This window comes from Pristis pectinata, chromosome 6 (assembly GCF_009764475.1).
Source record: "Pristis pectinata isolate sPriPec2 chromosome 6, sPriPec2.1.pri, whole genome shotgun sequence".
Lineage (NCBI taxonomy): Eukaryota > Metazoa > Chordata > Chondrichthyes > Rhinopristiformes > Pristidae > Pristis > Pristis pectinata.
Genome location: NC_067410.1, coordinates 94,168,324 through 94,177,778, shown reverse-complemented (window position 1 = coordinate 94,177,778; position 9,455 = coordinate 94,168,324).

Sequence of the window (9,455 nt, the reverse complement as noted above, 5' to 3'; positions counted from 1 at the left end):
CAAAGTAATTCTTCACTTTATCACCATGATATTAAGCCAGAGACAGGAGTAAATGTTAAAGAAAGTAAAAAGAGTACAGGCCGCCCATGCATAACAGTCAAGTTCCGTTTTTACAGACGTCTTTATGTTGGTTATGTCCATAAGTCCATAAAAACACAACGTCACTTTACTATCGTAACCATACCTTCACAATATTGCAATGAATGGCATCAAAAGCACTTAAGACGGTCAAGAAAGAACAGTTACTGGAAGTGCAGAGAGAGCGAGAGAGCGAGAGAGAGAGAGAGAGAGAGAGAGAGAGAGAGGAAACTAGTTCTGCCATTCATAGGAATGAATGTATGTCAGACTTTTGAATTTAATACCATGGGAGCTTGTTCATATGTATGGGTGTCCACAAGTCGGGTATTCATAACCCAGGGAAAGGGATGCTGGAATTCTAGAACAAATTGCTATCGAAAAGGGGATACGAGATGTCTCAGTGAGTTTAAAGGTTGATAAATTCCTTGTGCCTGATGAGTGTATCCCAGGCTGCTGTGGGAGGCAAGAGAGAAGACAGCTGGGGCTCTGACATAAATTTTCAAATCTTCTCTGGCTACAGAAGAGGGTCCTTATGACTGGAAGGCAATAAATATGGCATCTTTCTTCAAAAAAGGCAGCAGAGATAAGTCAGAGAGTCTAGCATCGGTGGTGTTATTTACAATCAAGGAAATTATTAGAAAAATTCTGAGGTTCAGGATTATTCTGTCCTTGAAGAAGGGATTTATCAAGAATAGTCAGTGTAGCTTTGATAAAGAGAGATATGTCTGACTAATTTAATTGAATCTTTCAAAGAGATATCTGTGTCAATGAGGAGATTGTGGTTGATATAGTTTACATTGATTTCAGTATGGCTTTTGCCAAAGTTGCACATGGTGCTTTGTTTCAAAGCCTAATAGTTCATAGAATCCATGTCAGTTTGGCAAATTGGATCCAAAATTGGCTTGGTGATCGCAGGCAGAGGATGATAACTGAAGCTTGTTTTTAGCATTGGAAACCTGTGATCTGTAGTGTACCACAAGAAGTGGTGTTGGGACCAAAGCTGTTTTATATTTCTGTTAACAATTTGGATATGAATTTAGGAGTTATAATTAGATGACACAAAAATTGGTGATGTTGTAATGAGGAGGGGAGTCTTCGGCTAATATTGATGAGTTGGTAAGATGGGTGGAACAATGATAGATGGAATTTAGTCTTGAAAAATGTGAGGTGATGAACTTTAGGAAGACTAATAAGGCTAAGATACACATGATGAATCGTAAGACCCCAGGAAGTACTGAAGAACTAAGGGACCTTGGCATACATACCCCTCACAGAATATAAGAACAGGGAAGTAATGGTACTACTATATAAAATATAAATTAGGCCAAAGCTGGTCTGTGCAGTTCTGGTTGCCACACTATAGGAAGGATCTGATTGCACTATAATACAGAGGAAATTCACCAAGACGTTGCCTTGGATGAAGTGATTCAGCTATGAGGAGAAACTGGATAGGCTGGACTTGTTTTCTGTGGAGCAGGGAAAGCTGCGGGGCAAACCTGATTGAGTTGTACAAGATTATGAGGGGCATAGATAGGGTAGATTGTGAAAAGCATTTTCCTTAGCAGAAGTGTCCATAACCAGAGGGTACAAGTTTATGTTTAGAGGTTGAAAATTTAGGGGGGATCTGAGGAAGAATTTTTTCCCCAGAGAGTAGTTAAAATCTGGAACACACCACCTAAGGGTGGTAAAGGCATGTACTCTTACAATGTTTAAGAAGTATTTAGATGAACACTTGAAGATATGGGCTGAAATCTGGAAAATGGGATTAATATAGATAGGTACTTAACATACAACATAGAACTGTACAACATAGGAACAGGTCCTTCAGCCCACACTGTCTGTGCTGATCACGACGTCAATCCAAACTAATGTCATCTGTCTGCACGTGGTCCATATCAGTCCATTCCCAATCTGTTCATGTGGCTGTCTAAATGTCATTATCATACCTGCTTCCACCACTTCCCCTGCAGCGTGTTCCAGGCACTTACCATTCTCTGTATTAAAAATAAACCTGCCTCGTAAATCTCCTTTAAAATTTCCCCCCTTTACCTTAAAGCTATGCCCTCTAGTACTTGACAGTTCCACCCTGGAAGAAAGATTATGTACCCTATTTATCCCTCTCGTAATTTTATATACTTCTATCAGGTCACCCTTCAGCCTCTGATGGTCCAGTGAAAACAGTCTGTTTGTCCATCCTCTCTCCTTATAGCTCATACTCTCTAATCCAGGCAACATCCTGGTGAACCTCTTCTGCACTTCCTTCAGAGCCTCCATATCCTTCCCATAATGTCAGCACGGACATGGTAGGCTGGTTCCTTGCTGTATGATCCTATAACTTAATGACTCTATGATTGGAAGAGCTATAGAGAGAATCAAAGGTTTAGGGAAAGACTTCTGGTGCTTAGACCCTAGAAGTTGGGCAGGCTGTTCAAAAGACCAGAATTGGAGGAGTCCTGATTCATTCAGCTTCACGTGTAACCACATCCCACAGATGTCTAGAAGACATAACAATGCAGATCACACTAAGGTTATAGTTATTAATCAGTGACCTTAAACCTCATGAATAAATGATATTAAAACAAATAGTGAGTTAAATAAAGAAACTGCTGACTGCACTCCATGTCAAGGAGACACTTTAATTATTTCAAAGGTTCCTGAGTGGAGTTGAAGAGATAAATCATCTGTAATATATTAAAAAGTTACATCTCTGATTGCTCATTGTTAAATGTCTCTTAATTTTCTAATATCTCGATCACACATTCGCAATGGAAAATGCCGGCAGAAACTCATTACTCTGGTCTCAAAAATCCCATCATTCTCACAAATGCTTTCTGACTGGTTTTATAACCACCTTTTTCTCCTCCACAACAACTGAAATTACCAAAATCCAATAAAATTTTAACTAAAAATGTAAAAATCAGTATGTGTCATATTTCACCTCAGGTTAATTAAACTTAAGCAATAAGTTGGTTAACGACTTATACCATCTCCAAAGCTTGGTCTCTGAGTTGATATTTTGCCCAGATTTGTGGCATAACAAGATAATTCTAGCTTGTGTAATGATCCTAACTTCCCAAAAAGCATGAATATCTGCCAACTGTACAGTAAAATTGTTTTCCTTTAGCTTTGATCAGTTTATACTCAAATGCTCTTCAAGATTATCTGAAAATAACACAAACTAGGAAAGCATAAAGAGTCTGTTACTATGACAGAGGGAAAATTATTTCTGCTTCTACCACTAGTGTAACCGATGCTTAGTTTGAGAAACTTTAAAAACTATTGTGAAAGAAAGAGACACAAAGGTCGGGAAGAAGATTGGAGAGAGCAAAAAGGGAAAGATGCATTTTTTATTTATCCTCACTTCACTTCTGTTAAAGTTGTTTTAAATGTTTACTGCCTTCATGAACATCTGATATTCCACAGCCTGCAAGACCACAGTCCCAGGATACAACATGGAACGAGGTCCTGTTCCGAAGACAGGAATAGGAAGGGCTGAAGTAGATGTAAATTTCTGTGATATTTTGGTTTTATGAAACTAGTTAACTGGCCCAAGTTTGAATGGTTGATAATTAGATTTGGTGGATGAGAAGGATTTGAAGTTTTGGCAATGCAAGATAGATGGGAGTTGAGAAAATAGCAGTTTCTTTTCATTTTAATTTGATTACTTTTAAATGAACATTATAAACCATGCCTTCACATTCTGAAGACATGCAATCCATATTTATGTTCCATTGATCTATGAGGATTTCAATTTCTTTGTTCTTTCCAAATAACTTTTAAATAAAAATGGCACATTTAGAGAACTTTTCATGCAAACAATATTTTTGCTCAAATTAATTATTAGCCATTTTGGATACTTGTATCAGCAGAAACTGAGACTGTATTTTTTTTGATGTCTAGAAAAGAAAATGCCTTTATTCATTGGGAATAAGGGCAGGAGAATGGTTCTGGCATCACCATGCAATATATTGTTATGCTCCAGTTTTTAAATGCAGTGACATAAGAAACAAGGCAGTTACTTTAAAGGCATGTTGCACCTCTTTAAAGAAGAAAACAACATTCCACTTTCTCAAAACCATTTTTCTAATTATTTCAGATTTCAACATTTTACTTTTGCCTACTTTACAGAGTTCTACACTAACGAGCAATTATCAGGGATGGAGGTGGCAGAGATCAGCCTAGTAAAAATAGTGTATGATCAAGTGAATGTAATTAGAGATGGGAATGATTAATCTGTCCATAACACATTTTTAATATGAAGTTGGACCACTAATTGTGTAAAATTGTTACCCTGCAAATCTGCCCAAGGGTTCAGATTTCAGAAGAATTAGCAGGATTAAACATTATTAAAACAGGCAATATTTTTTGGGATTTACCATCCAATAAGTTTTTGTATCAGCCCTTTCAAGGGGAGCTGGATTCAGCCCTGAGAGGAATAGAAGCACAGTGGGTGACGAGCGGCAATTTTGTTGACAGTCATCACAGTTTCTTGGAGCACCTTTGATTGCCTTTGGGCATTGAAACTATGTTTTCTTTCCTTAATCTGGCTAGTTTTGTTTTGCCTTCTCCAAGGAGATGGTGCAGCTGCATTAGGATGGGACAGTCTAGAAGGAGCAGTTAGTCTTTAACTATCTTGCAAATTATCAAATATTCTTTGGTAGTAATGGATATTCCATTATACTTCAGATCTCTGTGCAGCCAAGCTCAGTGGATCCTTTAGCAATATTTCAGCACAGGCAAGATGCATTGGAACACTTGGGCCTAGATATAAGAGTTATGGTAAGTGGTTACTATTATTAAGGAGCAAATCAGGCAACAACTTCTGGCATCAGCATATTAATTGTTAAATGAAGTTACTGTTTGAGTTGCTCTGCTCCTTCAAAAGCTTTGCTTGAAAAGTAACCCAACAAGGTCATTTGCAGTCACATATGTGAAAGGACATCAATTATCATTTAGCATACCAAGTGTACATGAATATTTGAGCTATAGTAAGTTTTAATCACTGCCTAACAACCTCAATGGCACTGCAAATAGATGAAACAAGATGGCACCAGGGTGTGGCAACTCATTGCAAGCTGCTCTCTGCAGACCTACTTCTGTCTATACCTCCCGTTGCCTTGGTGAAGCAGCCAGCATAATCAAAGACCCCACCCGCCTGGGCCATTCTCTCTTCTCCCCTCTCCCATCAGGCAGAAAATACAGGAGCCTGAGGGCACATACAACCAGGCTCAAGGACAGCTTCTATCCCATTGTGATAAGACTATTGAACTGTTCCCTAATACAATGAGATGGACTCTTGACCTCACAATCTACCTTGCACCTTATTGTCTACCTGCAGTACACTTCCCTATAGCTGTGACACTTTACTCTGTATTCTGTTATTGTTTTTACTCTGTACTACCCCAACGCACTGTGTAATGAATTGATCTGTATGAAAGGTATGCAAGACAAATTTTTCACTATACTTTGGTACAAGTGACAATAATAAACCAATACCAATACCAATTTACTTTTGTAAATGTGGAGTATCACTTCTTCAGATTTTAATTACTTTTAGAGATTTAAAAATTATTCTAACTTTACTTTTACTTTTTGTTTCATTTCCATCTGCCTCTTAATCTGATTGTTTATTCCCCTCTGTTTATTTTGCTTTCTGTACATGATCCTACATTAAATTAAATATACCAACTTACACTTCCTAATTTAGATTCTGTGGGGTAGAGATTTTTAGTTAGTTGAATGTATTAAATCTATAATGTTTTCACTGTTACAAAATTGGATACTATTCACATTAACTTTCCTAGATCCCCTGTAGAAAGCACTGCATTCTCTTCACTGTTGTCATCCACAAATTGTTATACAAGCATCTATGTTAATCCTGTAGGTAATTAAATGAATGATGAGCAAAATCAGGCCCTGTTTATCTTCTTCTGTGATTTTTAGTAACCCATCATTTCATGCTCCAGCTTTTTCGTCAACTTGAAAAGACATTGATGCAAATATCAGAATTTATAAAGTTAAAGATGACATCCTGTCAGAGGAATGCAACAAATTTGTGAGGGCCTGTTTCTGAAATCTTATAAATTGACATAAAAGCTATCTGAATTAATAAAGTGCAGTTATTCTCCAAAATCCCTCAATTTGGATAACTGTATTTGCAGGAAAGATTGCCTTTTGAACATTTCCCAAAATCTCTCTAAATGTGGTGAGAAGCATGCAGAGATATGCAGCTGTCATAAATGGAACAACCTGTCTGCGCAATTTGTGTAGCAGTGACAGGATAACATCTCTGCCATGAATACTTTGTAATGGTCTCAGTGCCAGCATGAACTCCCATGGGTGTATCCTTCAGTTATCAAAAATGTCATACACAGAAAAAGAGAATGATGTGTTTTTTTGACAAATCATGTAAAGAGAAGTTGTCTCAAAGGAGTTAACATTGATTTGTCTGTATTTCAAAATTACTGAAAGATGACAAACTTTTCCCACTCCAAGAAATGGAGGTTGCTGAGAGATTATAAAGCAAGGCTGTTATTGGTTTTTAATGTCCACAGATTTTTCTGAATCTATTTGTAAATTAACCCCTCTTCCCCAAACTGTGAATAACAATGGGAGATAAAAGACAAAACTCTTGTTTGGGCTGTGAATGGTTGATCCTGCATTGGGTCTCTCTAATGTGCCTCAATCAGTTCTAAGGAATTGGATAAGATATGAATTGTGTGGCCAATTAACACAGTTCATCCCCATTCCATCTCCACAATATGTTTTGATGAATAAATCTTATTAATATAAAAGTAAAATATAGAAAAAAAAGTTAAAGATATATATGAACATATACACATATACATTAGAAGTAGGAGTAGGCCAAAGGGTCCCTCAAACCTACTCCACTACTTGATAAGTTTATGGCTGATTTCATTATAACATCACCTCCACATTAACAATTAGCCACGAAAATCTTTCTCCCTTGCTTCTCAAGAATCTATCTATTTCTGCCCTATAAATATTCAAAGTCACGCTATTCTTTGAGAAAGAAAGTTCCAAAGACTTATAAGCCTCTGAAAGAAAATATTCTGTCTCATCTGTCTTAATTGGGTGCCCTCTTCTGTTTAAACAGATTCCCTCACAAAAGGAATCATTCACCCCATCAAGACTCCTCAGGATCTTATACATTTCATTCATGTCACCTCACTCTTCTAAGCCCTAGCAGATACAAGCCTAGTTTGTCCAACTTTCACTCATAAGACAACCTGCCCATTGTAGGTGTTGCTCTGGCAACACTGCACTGATGAATCAACATCCTTTGTTAAGTAAGAAGACCAAAACCATGTACACTACTCCAGATGTGGTCCTACCAATGCTTGAGGTATCAGAAGCATAACCTCCCTACATCTATATTCAATTCCCAGGAGCAATAAATTACAACATTCTGTTATATTTCCTACAAATTATGTAACTTTTACATCTCAGAGATCTGCAGTCTCTCACCATGTAGATGATATACTTCTATTATTATCTTCCTGTAAGAATATTGACACAAAAGCAATAATGAGGTGGGAGATAAGTAGGATGGTGTCACATGACAAAGGGTGATAAATCAAGAACTGATTCCCTCACTTCCAAACTGAGGAGTTAATGACTGCTTTTACTAAATTGACAAAACCAGAAAATAAAATGCATCTGTTACGAGGATAAGAAGTTTATCCAAGATAATCTACACTTGGACTGTTCTGAAGAGTACAATTGCAGGTGCTTCTCAAGGGTCTTCTGTCAAGAGAGTGGCATTGTAGCAGTCTTGAGTAGACTGGAATAGAAGGCTGATGGGATGTGGGCAAGCAGTTGTTACAAATTGAACGTTACTTCATTTCCAACATAAAATGTAACTATGAGGAAAGGCTGGAGATCTTACTCAAGACACAACAATGTTATTATGAAAAGCTCAGTGAAATCTTCTTCACTTGAGAATTGACCAATGCTTATATTACCATTGTGGATGGGGCGGGAAGAGAGGGGGATGGGTTAAAGTTGATAGGAAAAGTACTGATTTCATTAATGACAAGGCAATTTTTAAAAATCTGGTTCATAATGTCAATGCATCTGAGTATCCCTACAGTTCGCCTTTACTGTAGGTATTGTACAGCAAGTTTATTTTTGGCCTGTGATAATGAGAAAATCCTCAGTCAAGGATCCTCTTGAGAGGATCCTTTGCAGCATGTTCTAATTATCAAATTATTTCTCTGACCTGAAAAAGTGAATTAATAATGATTCCTTTGTGTTATGAAAATAGCCAACTATTAACCCTTACCAGGTTAGCATTACAATTCTTCACATTAATTATTATACCAATTACAAATCAAAGGAAACCTTTTGTTTCAAAAGGAACTTCAAAGAGATGGCATGACTTTAAGTCTATCTGAGTAAAGAAAATTCGTTATTTACAGACTTGTAGCTGAACTAAGAGAGCACTGATGGGGATGTTTACCATTTAGATTTATAATTCTAGTCTGTGTCATCTCTTTTGTTTGCCGCCTTGCCTATGACAGAGATGCAAGGCAACAGTTAAGCAGTTCTGCTACATGAAAAGCAGTTCAGGTTTAAGGGAAGTCTCTCTGAGCATTTTTAAACTTGCATTTCACTGTTCAGAATTTTCATTGCATTGCTCATCCCAGGACCCTGCCACTGGCATCACTTTTATAATAAAAGGATAAAATGTTGGAAACACTGAACAGGTCAAGCAGCAACCGTGGAAAGAGAAATAGTGTTAAAGTTTCAAGTTGAGGACCCTTCATCATTTCTGGAAATGGAGGCAGAAAACAGTTTTATCTTCACCTGGAATATAAATAGTAAAATAGTCGTTTAATATTGATATGTCAAAATCAATGATAATTGATTGTAGCACCACACAATAAAACACCCCATCCTTTCTCCAGTAGACCTGTCTTTATGTCACTATATATCAATGCTAAGCTCAACAAATCAAGAATAGCCCATATAGTTCCTCAACCCCGTTTTGCCATGTTGTGAGCATGTGGCTAATTCTGCCACCTATCTCAAAGTATCTCATATTCTGTCCTTGCACATACAGCAGCTTTGATTAAAAATATTGTTTGAAAGAAGGTTATTAAAGCTGCTTTGCCACATAAATCAACATCTCCCTTGAAAACACTTGAAATTCCAACCATATTAACAACTGTTCAGGAACGTTTGGAACAAACAATAAATTTCAGGCTTACTAATGGCATATTTGCTCCATAAATGAATAAACAAACGAACAACGTATCAATAATTCTTCCTCTTAGGCAGTCTCTAGAGTTTGAGGATGACTTGCTTCCACTTCATGGGTTCTGAGATAACTAATGAGGCCAGGGTGGTGACCG